The sequence below is a fragment of the Siphateles boraxobius genome, unplaced genomic scaffold (genome assembly GCF_051911475.1).
Source record: "Siphateles boraxobius isolate OS27281-9 unplaced genomic scaffold, OSU_SipBor_1 41, whole genome shotgun sequence".
NCBI classification, from domain to species: domain Eukaryota; kingdom Metazoa; phylum Chordata; class Actinopteri; order Cypriniformes; family Leuciscidae; genus Siphateles; species Siphateles boraxobius.
Genome location: NW_027509042.1, coordinates 41,376,885 through 41,400,523, shown reverse-complemented (window position 1 = coordinate 41,400,523; position 23,639 = coordinate 41,376,885). Strand labels below are relative to the sequence as shown.

Genomic DNA, 23,639 nt, shown 5'->3' with positions numbered 1-23,639 from the left:
TAATTTCTAAGTGAAAATTGTCTAAACCATTTTTTCAGTATAAGATATTTTCAATGCTTCACAATCATGTCTACTTTTATTGTATGGAAAACAACAGCTCAAACACCTTCAACACATCTCTTTACCTTTCAAGGAAGAGATAAAGTCATTCACGATTAGACCATAATGACATAAAATTAATGCTTAGGTGAACTATCCCTTTAAATCACAATAATGAAAGCTGAAGGTTCACAGGCTATTTAACCCCATATTTCCTCCCCAAATAAAATGGCTGTATTCGAAATCGCATACTTCCCTACTATATAGTAGGTGGTAAACAGTATGTCATAAAAGAAGTATGTCCAAATTCACAGTCCTCATAAAAGAGTAGGAAAAAAGTAACCGGTGACCTACTTCATTCGGCGAGATTCTGAAGTGTGCATATGATGGACGCTTTACTATCCCATGATGCCACGGGAAAGGATTTATGAATGGCAGTGAAGCGATGTAACTGGATTCGACGTCCGGATTACATTCATACTACACACACTCATACTATATAGAAAGTAAATTGCAAATTGATCTCTATTTAGATGCCCAGTAATTGATTTGAAAAGCATCTACATTCAGTTTGTTTTACCTCATTCGGCAGTAGCGCTGCACATGTGGTCTCTATGGATCACCAAATGAGCCCTGCGACTCTTATTGCACTAAAACCAATCAGGTTTTCATAACAGGAAAACACAGTGCTGTAAATTATACTAGTCAATTATGGGGCCCAAATGAATGTGATTGAAGTAGTGATTGTTGTTGCACAGAGAGGGGAGAATGCAAGAGACAGACAGAAGCATGGTGCTCATTACCATCAGCCTCAGCGGATGGCCGATTGGCCATTGAGCTTCCCTGGAAATTGAAATGCTCATTGATGAATACTTGTGAGAGCAATCCGCGCACACATGAGAGCGCTGGGAGGAAAGACAAGTCTGATTGTCTTCGTCATTTGTGTTAAGGGCCCTCGTCAACAGTTTTGGTACCAGGAATGGTGCATTTCCTTAATAGGATGATTTATTTCCTGACAATGTTCATTTCCTACAGGGCTGGTGGAAAGTGGCCGTTTCAGGTGGCTGCTGTTTTAAGTCCGCTTCTTCCTCCTCGGCACCCAGGAGAGCGCATATCGGACAGCCTCTGCCACTATTGACATGTGTATCAACCGTCACCGTTTTATTAGACACTGACATTTCCTATTGGACCGGTAACAAATGGCATTTCCCTAGACAACTTGTTAACTTTTAAAGGTTGATAGATTCAGTAGCGTAGGGCTGAGATACGCCGGCAGATCACGGCACGGCTATTCGACGGACCCAAGAAAAACAAAACCGGGAGATTAGCTGGTGACAGACAGGGGATGAAGTGTGCATGGCACAGACGCTGCGGGGAGGAGGGGGAAGCCTTAGATGGACCACGGTGCAATGGACAATATCGATCTAGATGCAGAGGCCTCGGGCTGGAATGAGAGAAAATGAAGCTCTGGACGAGTCTCTGCTGCGGCAGAGATGTGGTCAGCCTTCATGCTTTTTGCTAGCTTGCTCAATAGTTTGAATAGAGTGTGCTGTTGTTTCTAGAATTGGAAAGAGTGTGCTCTTTAAAAAAAATTCATAGCAACAAGCAGTGGTGGAAGAAGTCCATGAATCAAATGCATGAGTACAAGTACAGATACCCTATACAATTATATTTCAGGAACGATTCCCTTTAAGTATTATATGTAAAAGTACAAAATGTACTTAATTTATTTAAAGTATTGTAAAAAGTACTGATCAATGAATGTTTAACCTATTTATTTATCAATTTTATATACTTCATCCTACTGCTGAAAAAAAGTTAGGGGTGGTTGCAATGTACTAGACACACAGATATAGCTTAAACAGGTTACAGCTCAGTCTGACATAATTATTAATTATTGTAAATTGCCAAGTAGTTGGTACTAGTAAATAGGGAAGATTATGCAAAAACTTATTATGTATTTATCTGCAAGTAAGAAAACATTTTATTTTATTTTATTTCCAAAACTTGTGATACACTGACAATAACTGATAATTCAAGTGCGAAGAACAGGTGAAAATAACAAAATATACCATATATTAAGTGTAGAGTCAGTTCTGGCAAGTCACGTTAGTCAAGCTCACATCAGCTGACTCTCAGCTGATCCACGTCTACCTGTAGGAATACAACGCCTATCACTGTGTACATATACTGAACAAAATTGCACAGGTGTGCCTCAGGCTGGCCACAATAAAAGGTCACTCGAAAATGTGCAGTTTTACTGTATTGGGGGGGGGGGGGGGAGGGGGGGGTTTCACCATTTGCCTCACGCAGTGTAACATATCTCCTTCGCATAGAGTTCGTCAGGCTGTTGATTGTGGCCTGTGGAATGTTGGTCCACTGGATATTGGCAGGACCTGGAACACGCTGTCGTATACGCCGATCCAGAGCATCCCAAAAATGCTCAATGGGTGACATGTCCGGTGAGTATGCTGGCCATGCAAAAACTGGGATGTTTTCAGCTTCCAGGAATTGGGTACAGATCCTTACAACATGGGGCCGTGCGTTATCATGCTGCAACATGAGGTGATGGATGAATGGCATAACAATGGGCCTCAAGATCTCATCACGGTATCTCTGTGCATTCAAAATGTCTCTGTTCGTTGTCCATAACATACAACCTGCCCATACCATAACCCCACCGCCACCATGGGCCACTCGATCTACAACGTTTACAGCAAACTGCTCACCCACACGACGCCATACACACTGTCTGCCATCCACCCTGTACAGTGAAAACCGGTATTCATCCGTGAAGAGAACACCTCTCCAAAGTGCCAGACGTCATCAAATGTGAGCATTTGCCCACTCAAGTCGATTACGACAACAAACCACAGTTAGGTCGAGACCCCGATGAGGACAACGAGCATGGAGATGAGCTTCCCTGAGTCGGTTTCTGACAGTTTGTGCAGAAATTCTTTGGTTATGCAAACCGATTGTTGCTGCAGCTGTTTGAGTGGCTGGTCTCAGATGATCTTGGAAGTGAAGATGCTGGATGTGGAGGTCATGGGCTGGTGTGGTTACATTGGTCTGCAGTTGTGAGGCCAGTTGGATGTACTGCCAAATTCTCTGAAATGTATTTGGAGACGGCTTATGGTAGAGAAATGAACATTCATTTCACGGGCAACAGCTCTGGTGGACATTCCTGCAGTCAGCATGCAAATTGCATGCTCCCTCAAAACTTGCGAAATCTGTGGCATTGTGCTGTGTGATTAAACGGCACATTTTAGAGTGGCCTTTTATTGTGGCTAGCCTAAGGCACACCTGTGCAATAATCATGCTGGCTAATCAGCACCTGTGAGGTGGATGGATTATCTCGGCAAAGAAGTGCTCACTAACACAGATTTAGACAGATTTGTGAACAATATTTGAGAAAAATAGGCCTTTTGTGTGCATAGAAAAAGTCTTAGATCTTTGAGTTCAGCTCATGAAAAATGGGGGCAAAAACAAAAGTGTTGCGTTTATAATTTTGTTCAGTGTATATAAGCTCCTTTAGTATTATCAGCAGCTATCGCGTTTCTCAGGAGCTAATTACCCTCCTCCATCCCTAGCTCCTCTAGTCAGTCAGTATGGCATTCTGATTCCCCTTGAATCAGAATAAAATCTTGAATTATGCTGTACTTTAAAATCTTGAATTAATGATATCTGCAATACATTCATGTTGGTTCTGTTTACCCTAAGGGGGTAATTGCTGCTCTCCCTAATCTTATCCATGCTAGGCTGCATGAATGCGGAGGGAGTTCTCGCCCGGAACAGAACCACAACGCAAATCCTAACTTTATGCAATTGTATTTGACAATAGTTGTCATGACCAAAAGTATATACAATTTAGGAAAAAAAAACATTTTTATACCTTATTAACCTTATTACCTTTTACAGATCAAAAATTTTGAGTCTGAACATTTTTTGTCTTGGGAATTCTGTGAACTCAGATCATTACCGTATGAATAGCGCACACTGTCCATAGGCATGTTCGCATTAGCGGTGATGCTATAACAGGAGAACTACTGGGCATTTCTCTCTTTTCATACATATTATATAAACATAAAATATTTGTTCCCTTTCGAACGGTCACTTCGTATTGCGTAGCTATACGCAGTGGGGAAACTCCTTTTCCTCGATTTACTGAAGCCTTTATGTAAAGCGCATTTGCAGCTGCACAGCTAGAACATGAGCGTCTGGCTCGCTCATAGGCTGCGCTGCGGCAACTGCACATCCAATGGCGCGGGCGCCTCTGACGTACGACCAATGAGAACACTCTGCGTCATACACGTCAGAGCCCTCCAAGGGGGCGTGACCTCAGTCTATAATAGCCCCCGAATTCGCCATTATAGCATTTATTGAGCCTTCGCCGTCGAACAAGCCTTCAGCCTGAGCCAGCTACAGTTCAGCAGACGACACATTTCACCGTTTTTCTCCTGACGCCGTCTCTCCTGTGGCTATCCGGTAATATCCTTTTCATTGCTCATTGTATATTGTTGTATTATTTGTACGAGCGTTGTTCAAATGCCTCGTGTTAAGACCTGCGCCACGTGCGGATGCAAGCTGCACGAGGCGGACGAACACGCTAGCTGCATTCCATGCCTGGGACTTCACCACGCGGAGAATGCACTGTCTGCCGGCGGATGTGCGGCCTGCGAGAGCATGCCTATCTCCGTGCTGCGAACTCGGCTAGCCCTCTCCCGTGACGGCGACGCCGCCTCTCCCGCGCTTCCTTCTCCGGCTCTACTTCAACCAAGGAAGAAGAAGCGCCGCAGCCAACGGCATCCGGAGAACATGGATGTTAGTGAACGCACGCCGGCCTCGTCCCCGCGTGCCTCACTCTCTCCAACCCGTTCATCTCCGGTCCTGTTCGAGGGAGATCAGCGCCCCCCCCCACGTGGCGGGCCTTGTCTCCTTCGGCGGGCCTAGCGAGCACGACGACAGCCTGTCTATCGCTGCGTCTGAGGAAGAATGGCCGGGCTCTTTCGACCCTGTCATGGCTTCCCAGCCGACGCCCAACGCCTCAGCTACCAGGACTAACTCCGACGCGGAAATGCTTCGGATCCTGACGCAGGCCGTAACGGACCTCGAGCTCGAGTGGGCCGCGCCCGCTGAACCCCCTCGAAGTCGGCTGAGACATCAGGGAGTGCGTGTGTTAAATTATCTCGACGACTGGCTGGTGCTGGCACAGTCGAGAACCGAGCTATTAGCTCACAGGGATTTGATTCTCAGCCATCTAAAATGCCTGGGTTTCACAATCAATGTTTCAAAAAGCAAACTAACCCCCAGCCAGAGTGTGATCTTTCTGGGTACAGTTTTAGACTCGAGAGCGATGACAGCGCGACTCACACCAGAGCGCGCGCTCTCAGTGCGAGCGCTTACAGGCACTTTCAGAGCGCGCGAGCACGCGCCACTGAAGAAATTTCAGAAACTGCTTGGTCTCATGGCAGCAGCATCGCCAGTACTCCGCTTGGGATTACTGCGCATGCGCCCGCTGCAGCATTGGCTGAAACGACGTGTGCCAACTCACGCATGGCAGTCAGGCAACTTGCGCGTTATGGTAAATCACGGTTGTTTAAGAACCCTGATTCCCTGGCGAGCGCAGAACTGGTACCACGAGGGGGTGACAATGGGAACAATTTCCAGAAGGAAAATGGTTCTTACAGATGAGTCCAACCTGGGTTGGGGAGCGCTGCACGAGGGCATGCCTGCATCTGGCCTCTGGTCGAGCACGGAGCAGAGCTTACATATCAACTGTCTGGAGATGAAAGCAGTTGGATTGGCCCTGAAAGCATTTCTGTCGAACCTCAGGGGTCACCACGTTTTAGTCCGCACAGACAATATATCAGTGGTGGCCTACATAAATCGCCAGGGGGGCATCAGGTCAGGAAACCTGCATGCGATGGCGAGAGACCTCCTCTTATGGGCACAAACCAACCTGAGCTCTCTGAGAGCAGCGCATATACCGGGCATCCAGAATGTGGGCGCGGATATGCTTTCACGGGGCAACACTCCCCTCGGCGAGTGGTCCCTGAACCCACAGACGGTCAGTCTGATATGGAAGGTGTTTGGCGAGGCCGAAGTCGACCTGTTCGCCTCGAGAATCAACACCCACTGCAAATTGTTCTTCTCGAAGGACAGGGACGCGCTGGCCCATGTCTGGCCCAACCGTCCCCTTTATGCCTTTCCCCCCGTCTCGATGATTCCACAAGTCATCAAACGGGTCAGAGAGAGCGGGTGCCCAGTCCTTCTGGTGGCCCCTCTCTGGAAAACCAGACCGTGGTTCCCGGAACTGGTTCAGTTATCGGACACAATCCCATGGCCTGTCCCACTGAGGAAAGACCTCCTCACACAGGCGAACGGGACATTGTGGCATCCGAGACCCGATTTATGGGCCCTCCATGTGTGGCCCCTCAACGGGTACCCAAAGACCTTCCTGAGAAGGTCTTAAGCACTATATCTGAAGCCAGGGCCCCGTCGACTCGGCGCCTTTACGCTTCGAAATGGTCAGGTTTTTCCAGCTGGTGCTCGAAAAATCAGGCTGACCCAGAGTCATGTGAGATATCTGTAGTTCTCTCATTCTTACAGGAGCTGCTGGATGCGGGTCGCTCCCCGTCCACGCTCAAAGTGTATGTGGCAGCCATAGCAGCACATCATGTTCTGGTGGCTGGCCAGTCACTAGGAAGAAACGACCTGGTCGTCAGATTCCTTAAAGGTGCTAGGAGAATGAACCCCTCCAGACCTCCATCTGTGCCATCTTGGGACCTCTCCACGGTCCTGGGGGCTCTGAAAGGTCCACCTTTCGAACCGCTCCAATCGGTTGATCTAAAACCCCTCTCGCTGAAGACCGCTCTCCTTATGGCTTTGGCATCTATCAAGCGAGTGGGAGATCTGCAGGCACTCTCTGTGAGCCCTGCATGTTTGGAGTGGGGTCCAGATGACTCCAGAGTCGTCCTCAAGCCCAGACATGGTTACGTTCCTAAAGTGCTCTCAACACCGTTCAGAGCACAGGTGGTGACGTTATCAGCCCTCCCTCCTTCTGCAGAGGATGGAGAGGTTAATCTTCTCTGCCCTGTCAGAGCGCTGAGAATCTATCTGGAGCGTTCTGCGTCTTTTAGACAATCAGAACAGCTTTTTGTCTGCTTTGGTGGTAGATCCAAGGGGGATCCAGTCACTAAGCAAAGACTGTCTAGATGGATAGTGGATGCTATTTCTATGGCTTATACCGCAGCGGGTCAAGTTTGCCCTATAGGCGTCAAGGCCCATTCAACCAGAGGTATGGCCTCGTCATGGGCTTGGTCATCTGGCATTCCCATTAGTGATATTTGTGATGCGGCCGGCTGGTCCTCGCCTTCCACATTTATGAGTTTTTATAATATGGAAGTGCCTTCCCTGCAGGCGAAGGTGCTTTCGGTATGATTAAGACCCGTTGGTGGCCGGTCTTGTCATATATTACTGTGCACAATCACATTCACATATATACATGAAACCCGCTGCTGGCCGGTTGTAGTTCATACATAAACCCGCTGTGGCTGGTTATATTTATATATATATAAACCCGCTTTTGGCCGGTTATATGACATATATAAAACCCGCTTTGGCCGGTTATATGACATATATAAATTCCATACATATATAAAACCCGCTTCGGCCGGTTATATTCCATAACAGATATCAACCCGCTTTAGCTGGTTAAGATTTCATATATAAACCCACTTGACTGGGTATATGTTCGTATACTAATAACCCCGACAGAGTCTGGGTTCATTGGTGTAGTATATTGGGTATTTCTACTGATGTATACTACTGAGACCTGACGGTGTCTGGTCTATTTTTACATAAATTATGCGGTTATGGCTTGTTCTGTACGCTCAGGGGTCCTGAGTTGCAGTGACAGCCAGTTACTCAGTGCGGCGTTTTGCATGGCGTCCCCACTGCGTATAGCTACGCAATACGAAGTGACCGTTCGAAAGGGAACTACTCGGTTACTCACGTAACCTCAGTTCCCTGAGTTAGGGAACGAGTATTGCGTAGCCAGCCGCACTATGGTAACATGGCAAGTTGTCGCTTCAGTCGTTAAACCTGCTATAATGGCGAATTCGGGGGCTATTATAGACTGAGGTCACGCCCCCTTGGAGGGCTCTGACGTGTATGACGCAGAGTGTTCTCATTGGTCGTACGTCAGAGGCGCCCGCGCCATTGGATGTGCAGTTGCCGCAGCGCAGCCTATGAGCGAGCCAGACGCTCATGTTCTAGCTGTGCAGCTGCAAATGCGCTTTACATAAAGGCTTCAGTAAATCGAGGAAAAGGAGTTTCCCCACTGCGTATAGCTACGCAATACTCGTTCCCTAACTCAGGGAACTGAGGTTACGTGAGTAACCGAGTAGTTTTTGTTTTGAATTGAACAATTTAAAAGTAGACACTTAAATGTTTCTATAGTTATATTGCTCATGTCTGTGTGGCAAGTATTTTCTGAGTTTTGTTTTATTTTTGTAACGTGCTCCAATGCAAAACAAGTTCACAGAGACCGAGAATACAGAAAGCACTGTTTGTTTTCTTATTTTACATAAGAACAATGTTTTGTTTTGTTTGTAAGAGGACACACATAGTATATAAGTATAAGTAGAGCCTTTACCGTTTTGAATGATGTATAGCTTTCAACTGTATGACCATTCATGATGGAATATTTTAAGTCAATTTCACCGCTATGTGAAAAAAATCCAGCAGAACATGCCGGCGCATTCGTAGACCCCAGATGGTTAACTAGAGAATCGATCTGACCAGATCATTTGAATCAGTGAGTTGTTGACTCGAGAAAAGATGTGCAGTCAGATCAATCAAATTCACAAATGAATCGTTCAGTGCAATTTTTGAAACGGACACTGCTATCATGTCTAGGAGTGGGTGACAATTTATTTGGTTCAAAATAACGAGAAGCGACAATCATTTTGTGAAATGTAGTGGAGTAAAAAATATGATAAGGCATAAATGGCTATGGGTAAATAGCTCAGGCACCATGAAAGGCATGCCATGAGCCATCACGACTGTACCCTTAAGCAAGGAAATTCACTCCAGCTTTCTGTAAGGGGCTTGACAATCCAGTAAAGTCACAGCTTGAAAAGTGCATGAAAGTCACAAAACAAATTCAACTAACCCGGCTTTGTGGTGATGAAGGGATATCTTGTTCTAGCTATATAGTTGTGTCTATCATATGTAGTCACAGCACATACTCGGGAAAAAGTTTGTTCGGATTGTGAATGTGATGTTTTAATGGGTTGTAAATGTTGAAGAACAATAATCTGGGGCCATCTGCGATCTTTGACGCGAAAGGGGTTAACGTTAAAAGTTAAGGTTTAAAGTTGCAGTGGTCACAGGCCAGAATGTGACATCTGGCTTCCAAAAATCACATCTGGCACAATAGCTCTGACTCTTGACCTTGTTTATTTGCTTTTCTACCCACTCTCAATATTGAATTCGGTGGCATGGCACTCTCAACTAAAATAACCCACGTCCTCTCAAGCTCCTATGATAATACAATATGGAAGAGAGCCATTTGTGCGGGTCGGCAGCACTTGACCTATAACTGGGCTCTCCCTGCTGAAGCCACACGTTTGGTAATGACAGATGATGTTGCTGAGAGAGCTGCTCGCTTCTTCTAGAAGCTTCATTATGAGCTGGAGGGGGACAGAGAAAAGAAGTCGGTACTTTGTGACTGAGTGACACAAATTGGTGTTCAAAAAAGTTGGAATCACACCTGATGAGCAGAGAACAAGTTGAACCTGGTCATTTGCTTTTCAGAAGTCATGAAACTTTCAGTGGTTACCAAGAGTCATTTGATAAACCTATGGAACAGATGTTTAAATTGTTAGTGAAATTCTATTTGTAATGATGCAGCAGACACAAGGGGATCCATTTGCAGCTTTTAGTGTAAAGTGTAATCAGTCCAGGGAGGTGCATGAAGGGAAATGTAGTCCGTGATCACCCAGGGACCGTGGCTAATCGTGACACTATTAGCCTTGAAAAGAAAGTCGTAATTACTATTGTATATCATCTTGTCAAATGTTGATGTCTGGTTGACTGGGACTGTGTTCGAAATTGCATACTCTCTTAAGTATAGGGACTTATTTTGAATAAGTAATTAATTCATGACTGCTAAATAAGTATGTTCTAATATTAAAATATGTTCATGTTGTCAGTATCATGTGACCTACTAGCGTCAGTTACGTCGCTTCACTGCCATTCACACATCCTCTACTGTGGACTCATGGGATAGTAAAGTGTCCATCATATGCACACTTCAGAATCTCGCCGGAAAAAGTCATCCGGGTAATTTTTTCTTACTCTTTTATGAGTCCTGTGAATGTAAACTTACTTCTTTTGTCACATACTGTTTTACACCTACTATATAGTAGGGAAGTATGCAATTTTGGATGCATCCCAAGCCTTGCCTTTGAAGGTTGTATAGGCATTGTGTACATTTAATACTTTTAAATCTATACTATGTTTGTCCGGTTAGCTTGGCCCTGCTGGTAAACAATAAAACTACACTGCAGACCTAAAGCCTAGTCCCTAATTCCCTTAGCAGTTCACAAATAGCAGTGCATTTAGATTTGTATATTCATGTATTTTCATTGTATTATATTGGCTTTACTTAGGCCTCGAATTAGGAAATCTGACATAATTGCAACCCAAGCTTGTACAATAAGTTTTTCAATGGAACTTAAAACTATGATAATATGGCGGATATATTGTCAATGCTTGAGGAGTGGATGCCAGTTTTATTTTCCCTGAGTCTACGAAATTTGTTCCATACAAAAATTATGTTTTTTGTATCAAATCATCTCAACACAAGTTAAGTTGCGAAAACAGAAATGATGAGAGCGGGATTGGAAAGGGAGGCAGTTGTCTCCTGTTTGATCTGACAGTTTTAATTCCAGGGTTAATTACCTCAACCATCAGTGATAGCGCAGTCACAATGGTGTTGACATGATGTCTTCTGACAGCGCTACGTGGGAAAAGAGAGAGACAGGCTCAAATGAGCTTTCATGAAGTGTTGTCTTTTGAGCTCAACAGACAGATACCCAGAGGGGTGAAAGCACAGATCGGTTTACAAACCACAGTGTATCACTGAAAGCGCACTGATTCTTGAGACGAGAGACAAAACAGGATATAAGACTGACAAAATAAAAGTTTTTAATCACACTTAATAAATAACTGCAGTAAAACCTGTGTTCAGGTGGAAACTCTGGCTTCCTTCATGTTCTCACAAAACGCGTTTTCTTTAATGTAACTCAAGGTGTCAGCATTCAGATATAAAATGATAATGTCAATCACAGAAATACCGTCATGTCATAAATGTAATATATTTAAATCTAGTTTTTCAATTACAAATGAATGGGTGCTTCAAAACTGACTGTCAGCTGCATCTGATGATGGTTTTGATAATAACCACATTTTATCACATTACGAACTATGCAGCAGATATTTTGTTTATTGTTATAGTTTGCCTGATGAATTAACATTGCAACCAAAACACAGAAACATGTAGGCATAATTAATTAAAATGACAAAATACATAATCACATCAGAGCCTGTGTGGCCTTCTTGATATTGCATTATAAGTTTAATATGGAATATGGAAGGAGGAATATATATATATATATATATATATATATATATATATATATATATATATATCAACAGGCTCTGATGTTTTTATATATTTTGTCATTTTAATTAATTATGCCTACATCTTTCTGTGTTTTGATTGCAATGTTAATTCATATATATTTATGTTTGTGATGTTCCTTATTTTTAAGTTGCTTTAAATAAAAGATTGTTAAATTACTGAATGCAAAATAAATGTAATATTTAAAATATATGGCTTTTGTCCCATTGGCTCAAGACTCAGTCAGAAGTTATGTTTCTGAACCTAATATCTAACTGGCAAGATTAGATCCTTATTTCACAGAATAGAACCGGTCAATCATTTTACAATAATGTACGGAGAGAATAACTATAAAGAATTTGTTCACAGTGAGTCATAAGCCTTTCCTGTGTGAGCTTTTGACTGGAAGAGTTGAACCTTTTGAATGATGAAGTCTTGGATTCACTCATGGAGAGATTTTGCAGTAATCACCACAAAGAAGCTGACACACTCGCTCGGTAATTGCTAAGTTCAAATGATTACCTAGACTTAATTTCAGCCTGAATAATGCATTAGTTATTACAGTTTTATGGCTAATGCACAGCATCATTAGAAAACCATATGAGAGTCATTTTCTTGGAGGTGACAAGGTCGAGTGATAGCACAGTCCCCTAATGCACATATTAATGCTTCAGAAGACACGTGTGAACACCTCACGTCCAGACTTCAACCTCGCAGAACTTCTGATAGCCCTGCGGATTCAATACGTTTTATTTTATCTCTAGACAAAAGCAATAATTACCTACCACATATGGTAGTGTGGTGGTAGTGTAATGCCATGCCACACTGAGTTATGGCACTCGTGGACTAAGTCTAAAACTTCATACTTAATGTTTAATCATGAATCGGACTGAATCAATCACAGAAGTCAAATCATGAACTAAATTAATCAGACAATAAATAACTCTGATTATTTGCCCACCAGATCCGGGCCACATCTGGTGCATGTGGATTCCACACATACCAGATCTGGGCCGACACTATGTTGCTGTCTGGGTCAGGTATGGATAGTAATCACATAAAGAACATAAAAGCACCATAAATATAAATCTATGTGTTCCTAGTCAACAGGCCAGTATGCTAAATTCTATCATGTGTTTCTTTAACACATTAGTGCTAGTTAATAAGAAAAAAGGCTTCCCGTTAATAATAGATCTCCCTGCTTCCTTCTTTTTTTTTTTTTTTTTTATACTGTCGCATTTTGTGGATGCAGGCACTTTAAAGCACCTTAGCAGATGCTCATCCTCTGAGATGCTCATCTTTTCTCTCCTTCCAAGTGGAGTGTTGTGCTAATGAGAATTTGATTACTCCGTCAAGGCATTACATTAGAATGCATGATATCATTAGGAGCCACAAACACAGTCTGAGTGGCCATATAGCATACTGTAAAATAATAAAATAAATAATAAAAAAAAAATTGGTAGTGCTACTAGTGTGTTACATAGTTGTCGAGTCCAGGGCTGGTTTGGAAAGAAAGAAAGAAAGAAAGAAAGAAAGAAAGAAAGAAAGAAAGAAAGAAAGAAAGAAAGAAAGAAAGAAAGAAAGAAAGAAAGAAAGAAAGAAAGAAACCCTGTTGTCTTTTGGAGATCTTTTTGTGACTCGTTCTGCAGGTTACATTATTACACTGTTTCTTTCAAAAACAAAACTATGCATGATTAATTTAACCGGCCCTTTCAAAAGTGGCAGCTTTTTCAACTGAGTCACTGAATCAATCATACAACCAATACAAAGACTGATTTATTCTGTAACGCCAATATTTGTGTTTTGCATGGAAACATGCAACATGTTCCTAACTGTTCCACAGTAAACATCTTAGGGCTGGCATTGAATGCAACACTGATGCAATAAACATCTAGATTATATTAGTACCTTACAGTAATACAAAATGGTGCCTAAATGGCTTTTGCATGCATACATGTAAACTATATTATCGAACAGCCCTCTATAAAAAGTTAGATATATAAGTATATACAGGTTCAGCTGCATGCATACAGTATACTCACGATATATAACGTATCGATTGTTTATATCATTGCAAAATGTGAATTATTTTATCACCCAGATCTAATCTACTAAATGCAACAATAAGCCAGGAAGATATTACAATATTATAAATATAAACAACATGCTATTATGTAAAGCTGCTGTGAAACAATGTGTATTGTAAAAAAGCACTATACAAAAAAACTGACTCGACTGATTCCTGAAAATGAAGACATGCCATCATACTATTGTTGATACTTTTCAGATTCAACTAATGAATCAACACAAAAAAGACATACCTAAAATTTAGAAAATTACCTAAAAATTCCAAACAATTTTTACAATTTGATTATCATACCATGGTTGTGGCACAGAACCATGAATTTAATAATAATATGTGTGATTTCTGTGAATTATATTTCTTTCATAATATTAAAAAAAAATACTAGACATTTTCTTTAGGAATTTTGCTATACAGAAAAAAAAAAAAAAAACATGTCTTGAATAGTCAGCCATAGCAGAATTCAAAGCACCCAATACAAAGCCCTTTATCAAGGGACAAAGCATCCAAGACTGGATAAGGGGGTTCCATTAACTTCCCAGCATGCATCTGCGGATAGAGGGTGAAAATCGGGTTGGAAGTGTTGACAGCGCTTCTTGAATAATTGAATATCAGGTAAATGTATTATGCCATGGCTGTCATATGTCTCCCTCATGACAGCAGGATAGCTCTTTTTAGGTTTTTATTGTCACAACTGCTCAAAACACAATCTTCACCCACAGTTTTTCTTCCTCCACATGAATGACAAAAAAGGCAAATTTCAAGTTCACCTATGAATTGAAGTGGGCGTATAATCAAAGTAAACTGACACGCTTCACCTGTCAAATTTACTGACTTTCCTCTGCCTTCGAGAAGATATAAATTATATTTTCTTATCCTGGCTTTGTGTAAATGCTCTAAGGTGCCCTAAAACTAATTCTTTATCACACAAGCCCATCCATCAAAAGCACGGTTTGAACCAGGTGGAATGACATCTATTCCGGTGCAATGGAGCAAAGCTAATGAGGAAAAAAAAAATCTCCATTTAAATTCTTGTCATTTGTGGCGGTGAATATCCATACAAGCAGACAACTGATTCGAGCAAATATAATCATAAAACAAGACTTTGGAAACCAATGTCTCTAACATATTTTATTAACTGCACAACAACAACAACAAAAAAGGTTTTAAAGTCCCCCTGTAGTCAATTTGATCCCTTAAAATTCATATTTGATCACCAAAATTATGTATTTGAACGTTTTTTTCCAGTGATTATTTTAATGCCTTAAAATAGCTTGAATATAACTCCCCTTGCTTCATTTAGTATGATGAATATGCAAATTGATCTCCGCCTCCACTCAATCACACAAACTCAGAATAACTGATCCAGTCCGTCAACTTTACTGTAGTAAACGCTACACAATGGCAAGTGGAAATACTGTTTTGATTCAGCCATCTATGTTAGAACCAGAAACTGATTCAGAAGAAGAAGTGGAAGGGTGAATTATACAGGCTCATCTACAAGACAATGTTTCAGAATGGTAATGTGCTAATGTATCGCTCTCTGCATCAATGGACACATAATGGTAATTGTGATTAGCATTTGGCTTGATACATTGTCAAACATCTACTATGTGGCTAAAGTAACACAAACCATGTTCCCATTCACCATCTCTGAGTCAGAAAGCTGCCTTCTAAAATCAGAATCCTTAGAAAGCTTTGAATAAACTTAGAATGTCAGTGGAGAAAGGCATATAGTTACATCATAACTTTGGAAATATACATCATTCACCCGCTATACTGCTTAATGAACATGATTTTTCATATCAACCGAAAAATATACCAGAATACATTCTTCTCTTGAGACTCCCCTGCTTCAATGCAGTTAATGATATGCTAAAGCCCGCCCACACGTTGACGTGATTGGTTACAACATACTTGTGACATAAACACCAGCAATTTCAAAACATGTTTTTGAGACACTGCAGTTTTAAGGAGATAATACTCAGCAATTGTGTTGACATGAATTTGCACATGGTTTGTCTTAAAGCATATTAAAAACACCACATAGACATATAAACAACATTAAAAACTTGATTTTCACCACAGGGGCTTATAACTACATATTTTGTCAAAAAACAAAAACAAAATCCCAGTGTTTTCAGGACTAGGAAACATTGTTAAGTCTTTGATGTGTTCACTTCAGCCTGTTGCTCTGAAGCGCCGGGTAACCCAAGGTTCAGCCCATCCTGTGTGTTTGTGACATTCTCTGAGTAAACATAACTTGTGGCACAATAACAAAGAGATATACAGTGGACAGCTTCCCTTCTGTTTTTTTTTCTTTACAATGTCTTCAGTAAGAGAGGGGAAACAGCACGGGCACAGCTGCTATCAAAGGTAGTGTGCTCAGCAGTGCTCAGAGCTGCTGATCCATACCACACTGTGTCCCTGCTGTCACTCCATGACGCTCGCAGTACCGCCTGTGAACCACTGAAGTTACTACAATACACCGCATGCAGTCAGCGTGCTTAAACAACACACAGCACAGTTAGCGCTGAATAAAGGAAGTGCTCTCCACATTCCATAACCCTTACTGTCTGTCCATCCGTCTATCAATCCATCTATCTATCTATCTATCTATCTATCTATCTATCTATCTATCTATCTATCTATCTATCTATCTATCTATCTATCTATCTATCTATCTATCTATCTATCTATCTTCAATTCAATTCAATTCAATTCAAATTTATTTGTATAGCGCTTTTCACAATACACATTGTCTCAAAGCAGCTTTACAGAAATTGCATTTCGGAAATGTACATAGAAAAATACAGTTAGTTAATCAAGTATTAATTTATGGCATAACATATCGCCGGCTTTGAGTCGTCTCTTCACAGGCGTCGAGTCGTCTCTTCACAGGCGTTGGGGCATCTGAAGTCTCCGTGAGAGGCTGGATACAAACTGGAGCTGACGAACGCTATTTACCTCGGGACTAGCGTCCCGAGATAACAGCAGAAAGGCAGATGGGAAATAATTAGCATAGCTGATGTTCATAATGTTAATGCATTCGAACCGATTCAGCAGTATCAAAGGTTAAGCATTAAGTGAATGCTTGGTTAAAGAGATGCGTCTTTAATCTAGTTTTAAACTGGGACAGCGAGTCTGAGGCTCGTACAATATCAGGAAGGCTATTCCAGAGTTTAGGAGCTAAATGCGAGAATCTATCTATCTATCTATCTGTCTGTCCATTTTTCAATTTGTATATATTTGTATAACTAACTTTCCTTTTGCTTCAATTTTCTCCATTAATGTTTCTTTCCTGCTCTCTATATATCCTCTTTCTGAAAAGAGTCAGTGACCTAAAATGGAAAAATATGCATAAATGTGTAAGTAATCACTATTTCTCTTTGTTCTTGCAGAAATGGTGGGATTCTGGTGAGATCTCAGTGTCACTAGGTATTTACACCATTGACCTGCCCCATTCCCATTCTTCCTGCAAACTAACCTCCCATAACCCACAATAAACAATTGTAAGGATTAAAAGAACAGCAGGAGTGGAGGAGTGTGAGAGAAAGACACGGACAGAGGAGTGGACATGGTAAAATCTGACAAGAAGTGAGAAATTAAGACTTAACATGAATCATTGTCAGCTAAATGACATTATTAGCCTTGCCAAATTTTGCAAGGAACTTTTTTTTGCTCCATGCAACATAATTCACCTGTTTTGTATTCATAAATACAGATGAACACATCTTGTTGAACATTTTGATGAACATAATTGCCCACTTTTCCAAGTTAACACAATGGTGCTATTCTTGAATACATTTCATTCTCTGAGACCTTGTTTATGTGCTCGCTGAATAAATGTCTTCTCATCCCAGAGAGACATAGAAGTGCACTTGATAATATATATATATATATATATATATATATATATATAAATGAGACCTTGGTGTAGAAAACAGGACTCAGGGACTCTGTCCTTTGTGAGATCAACAGGCCCTGTCACTCATAATGTCTGCCTGGCACAGCTCCCAAATGTGCGTGTTTGAATTATTTTAATCAGCTCCAATGCCATTCTACTGGAGACGACCATTTGCATACGTGCTGTTCGCTTCTCCGATAAGCTTTCATAGATTCCCAATATGATGAGCAGCCGAATAATACCATTTCAGTCACAAACCAACATAGCTGTTGCAACAATGCACTTCAATCAGGATATTTTACTCCTCCCTGCCGGCTTTGGATGTTGCTGCAATTGAGCAACCTTTATCCAAATCTCCCAATCTGATTTAGACGAGGACAATTTCATTTCAGCCAGCGAGAAAGAGATGGCATAATGAAATATATTGGGGAATGTATTTTTTTTTTTGCTCTGTCTTTTGATGTCTGATAGATATTAAGCTACATTCTCTGTCCTTGGCTAATTCATAGACTGTACAATCTCAGGCTGATGGGATAGTGTGGAATGTATTAGTGAGGATAAAATCGCTACCATGTGCTGTTAAGATTAGACCAATTGGCATAGTTCTGTTGACCACCTAATCATTAATATTCATTCTATATCTTGTTGTTGGGATGGATTATGCCTTAAAGGGGCTGTATTTTTCAAAAACGTTGTCTGGCAGTATGCACATGCTGTGACATGTTGCGAGATTACACTTGACACCAGAATGAATCCTATTCTACACTAAAAAAATGGTTACAAATGGTTACACTTTAGACCTTCTACTAACTATAAGTAACTTTGCAACTACATGTCAACTAACTCTCATTGACTATTAGTAGACTCACTGTAGTAGACTGTTAGTAGACTATAGGTTCGGGTTAGTTGCAAAGTTATTTATAGTCATAAATTGATAAATTACAATAAATTGTTAGCAAATATTAAGCAGACAATCTACTAATACTCTAATGCATGTAGTTGCAAAGTTACTTATAGTTAGTAGAATGTCAAAAGTGGACCATCGAAATAAAGTGTTACCACAAGAATTGGTATAGACCGATTATATCAATAGACCGATATTCTGGTATAGACTGATAGACCGTCAAACCTTCGTTGTCAGTTAGGAACCTGAGTGTGCTCTTTGATACCAATCTTTCATTTGAAAGTCATGTTTCTAGTATCTGTAAAACCGCATTATTGCATCTTAAAAATATATCTAAATTACGTCAAATTCTCGAAATGACAAATGCGGAACAATTAGTTCATGCATTCATGCTAAATTTTTGCAATGCTCTACTGAGTGGTTGCCCTGCACGCTTAATAAATAAACTACAGCTGGTCCAAAACGCAGCCGCTAGAGTTCTTACCAGAACCAGGAAGTATAACCATATTAGCCCTTTTCTAACAACACTGCATTGGCTCTCTATTAAACATCGTATACATTTTAAAATATTGCTGATTACTTACAAAGCACTAAATGGTTTAGCTCCCCAATACTTGAGCGAGCTCTTAACGCATTATTGTCCTTCACGTCTATTGCAATCTCAGAATTTCGGCCAGTTGATAATACCTAGAATATCAAAATCGACTCCTGGCGGTAGATCCTTTTTCTACTGTATATAGCACCAAGACTAACATTGAGACTTACAAAGAATAACATTCCTATCATTGTCCGGGAAGCAGACACACTCTGTCAGTTCTAATCTAGACTAAAAACAAATATCTTTGACCTAGCATAAACAAAACACATTATAGAATTCTATAATTCAATGTTAGGCTAAATAGATTAGGTCAGCCGGAACCAGGAACATTCCCGATAAATCCTGATGTGCTAGTTATATCATAAGAAGAATGGCATCTACGCTAATATTAATCTCTCTGTTTATCCTGAGGTTTACCGCAGTCCACCGGATCCAGATCTGATGAAGGACCTGCGCCTGGACATGACGATAATGCAGTCCTGAAGCATCAATTAGTCTCTCCCCTGTGAAGGCCCACTTCTCCTTCCCTTTACCTCTGTACAGATAAAACGTTGTCAAAATAGTTCCGATTCACATGGCTATTCGGAAGCGATAAATAATTCTATATTATAATTTTTTAAGGACAGACAATTAATTTGTTTAGGTCACTTTGTAAAGAAAGACACGACTGTGCACATATTTAGACTAAATGCGTAATACGCATGTGCACGCCTTCAGCCTTTTCACAGGTTTGCATTTTTAGAGCTTGTGCAGATATATATATATATATATATATATATATATATATATATACACATACATACAATGAACACAATTATGAACGCAACACTTTTGTTTTTGCCCCCATTTTTCATGAGCTGAGCTCAAAGATCTAAGACTTTTTCTATGTACACAAAAGGCCTATTTCTCTCAAATATTGTTCACAAACCTGTCTAAATCTGTGTTAGTGAGCATTTCTCCTTTACCGAGATAATCCATCCACCTCACAGGTGGGGCATATCATATGCAGTTTTACTGTATTGGAGGGGTCCGGTGGGGTCCGAAAACCAGTCAGTATCTGGTGTGACCACCATTTACCTCACGCAGTGCAACACATCTCCTTTGCATAGAGTTGATGAGGCTGTAGATTGTGGCCTTTGGAATGTTGGTCCACTCCTCTTCAATGGCTGTGCGAAGTTGCTGGATATTGGCAGGATCTGGAACACACTGTCGTATACAGGTCCTTCTCAAAAAAATATCATATTGTGATAAAGTTCATTATTTTCCATAATGTAATGATAAAAATTAAACTTTCATATATTTTAGATTCATTGCACACCAACTGAAATATTTCAGGTCTTTTATTGTTTAAATACTGATGATTTTGGCTTAGAGCTCATGAAAACCCACAATTCCTATCTCAAAAAAATTAGCATATCATGAAAAGGGTCTCTAAACGAGCTAATAACCTAATCATCTGAATCAACTAATTAACTCTAAACACCTGCAAAAGATTCCTGAGGCTTTTAAAAACTCCCAGCCTGTTTCATTACTCAAAACCGCAATCATGGGTAAGACTGCCGACCTGACTGCTGTCCAGAAGGCCATCATTGACACCCTCAAGCAAGAGGGTAAGACACAGAAAGAAATTTCTGAACAAATAGGCTGTTCCCAGAGTGCTGTTTCAAGGCACCTCAGTGGGAAGTCTGTGGGAAGGAAAAAGTGTGGCAAAAAACGCTGCACAACGAGAAAAGGTGACCGGACCCTGAGGAAGATTGTGGAGAAGGACCGAGGGACCCAGACCTTGGGGGACCTGCGGAAGCAGTGGACTGAGACTGGAGTAGAAACATCCAGAGCCACCGTGCACAGAGTGTGCAGGAAATGGGCTACAGGTGCCGCATTCCCCAGGTCAAGCCACTTTTGAACCAGAAACAGCGGCAGAAGCGCCTGACCTGGGCTACAGAGAAGCAGCACTGGACTGTTGCTCAGTGGTCCAAAGTACTTTTTTCGGATGAAAGCAAATTTTGCATGTCATTCGGAAATCAAGGTGCCAGAGTCTGGAGGAAGACTGGGGAGAAGGAAATGCCAAAATGCCTGAAGTCCAGTGTAAAGTACCCACAGTCAGTGATGGTCTGGGGTGCCATGTCAGCTGCTGGTGTTGGTCCACTGTGTTTTATCAAAGGCTGGCTCAATGCAGCTAGCTATCAGGAGATTTTGGAGCACTTCCTGCTTCCATCTGCTGAAAAGCTTTACGGAGATGAAGATTTCATTTTTCAGCACGACCTGGCACCTGCTCACAGTGCCAAAACCACTGGTAAATGGTTTACTGGCCATGGTATTACTGTGCTCAATTGGCCTGCCAACTCTCCTGACTTGAACCCCATAGAGAATCTGTGGGATATTGTGAAGAGAAAGTTGAGAGACGCAAGACCCAACACTCTGGATGAGCTTAAGGCCACTATTGAAGCATCCTGGGCCTCCATAACCCCTCAGAAGTGCCACAGGCTGATTGCCTCCATGCCACGCCGCATTGTAGCAGTCATTTCTGCAAAAGGATTTCCGACCAAGTATTGAGTGCATAACTGGACATAATTATTTGACTTTTTTTGTATTAAAAACACTTATTTTATTGGTCGGATGAAATATGCTAATTTTTTTGAGATATGAATTTGGGGTTTACATGAGCTGTATGCCAAAATCATCAGTATTAAAACAATAAAAGACCTGAAATATTTCAGGTTGGTGTGCAATGAATCTAAAATATGAAAGTTTAATCTTTATCATTACATTATGGAAAATAATGAACTTTATCACAATATGCTAATTTTTTGAGAAGGACCTGTACACCGATCCAGAGCATCCCATGGATGGATTATCTCGTTAAAGGAGAAGCGCTCACTAACACCGATTTAGACAGATTTGTGAACAATATTTGAGAGAAATAGGTATTTTGTGTATGTAGTAAAGTCTTAGATCTTTGAGTTCAGCCCATGAAAAATGGGGCATAAACAAAAGTGTTGCGTTTATAATTTTGTTCAGTGTATGTATATAATTTTTCTTCAAGGCTTGCACCTTGGAACCTATTTCAGGGTTTGCATTCTAAAGCCCCAGGCCCTACTGTTGTGCGAATGAGCAGGCAGGAGCGCCTTAAGGGTTTTCTGTTAGAACGATGTCGTGCAAGCTGCCCCTAAGTTAATAACTAATGATCTTTGCAACGGAAGTGAATCGATCAAAACTAACTTTAGCTGGAGAATAACTTTATTCTAGAGCTGCTGTAAAGCCCAAACAATCTCTGTTACTTTAATTTCCTATTATCACTATAAAGCTGTTTTGAAAGTCAATATTGTTAAAAGCGCTATATAAATGAAGGTGACTTGACTTGACTATAGAAACTATTCTCACTCATTTAACATCTAAAATGCTAATAAAACATTGAATAAAACATGAAATTCTGATGTAAAAAAAAATATAGTAATTGCTTGTAAAACGTATAACAATAATCTTTGTTTAATTCACACTGTACACCTTTGAAGCCTATATATCTTTTTTCTTTTTTTTTTTTTCTTTGGTTTAAATAATTTAAAGAACATTTAAGACCTTTGAAAGTATTGTAGTATTGAATTTTTTGAGTATTTTTCTGGTCTAAGGATCATTGTTCATACTTAATATACGTTATGGTGCTAAGTAAACACACTTAGGTTTATCGTCCAAAGCCAATGAAGTTCTTCCCTATACCAGACATAGCAGACCAAATGTGTTTGGAAGTTTTATGCACAGATAGTGTCATGCTGCAAGAGAAAATACCCTCCCTGAACTGTTGCAACAAGGTTGGAAGCAAATAATCCTCTAGAATGTCATTTTATGGTGAATCTTTTAATTAGAAAGGGGTGTTCACACACGTTTGGCTAAGCATGCTAGCCATGCATTTAATTACAAATAGTGCAGTGAAAGCTGAAGGTCTGTTAAATGTTGGATGACCCTGTGAGCAGCAAAGCTTTTGTTCAACAATCTGGCTTTTAAGACATCAATAAGACCACAATAGCCTTGTAGAGAGAGAGGATAAACAGGCAGAAAGAAATAAAAAACAGAATAAAAAACGAAACAAAGTAAGAGAGTTGAAAAGTGGAGAAGAAAAAGTCCAGATGGGAGATTTCTGTTGTCCCTGGAGGGGACAGAAAGACTCAGTGGGGACTTTGCAAAATGAAACCTGCATGAGCTGCTCTCGTTTTCTCCTCTCTCCCAGTCCTGTCTTCCCAAAGCCTCATGACAAACACTCACCTTGAGTGCTGAATCACGGGTCCCATGGGCCTCCGCATGAGGCGCTGATGAATTTTCGCCACAAGAAAGCAGGGGTTATCTCTGAGGTCAACCCGTCCCGAGCCACATTCATCACAGCTCTCTTCAAAAACAACCGGCCAAGATTGGAAAACTGAAATGCTC

General features: G+C 41.0%; 1 long non-coding RNA gene across 1 annotated transcript; it reads right to left on the bottom strand.

The window, feature by feature from the left end:
• Positions 1-9,888: 9,888 nt before the first annotated feature.
• On the bottom strand, positions 9,889-23,505 carry LOC143707069 (uncharacterized). Its single transcript, XR_013193067.1, has 3 exons — positions 23,478-23,505; positions 11,008-11,065; positions 9,889-9,902 (listed from the first exon to the last, which is right to left on the bottom strand). It is a non-coding gene; the product is annotated as an uncharacterized LOC143707069 (long non-coding RNA).
• Between the last annotated feature and the right edge of the window lie 134 nt (positions 23,506-23,639).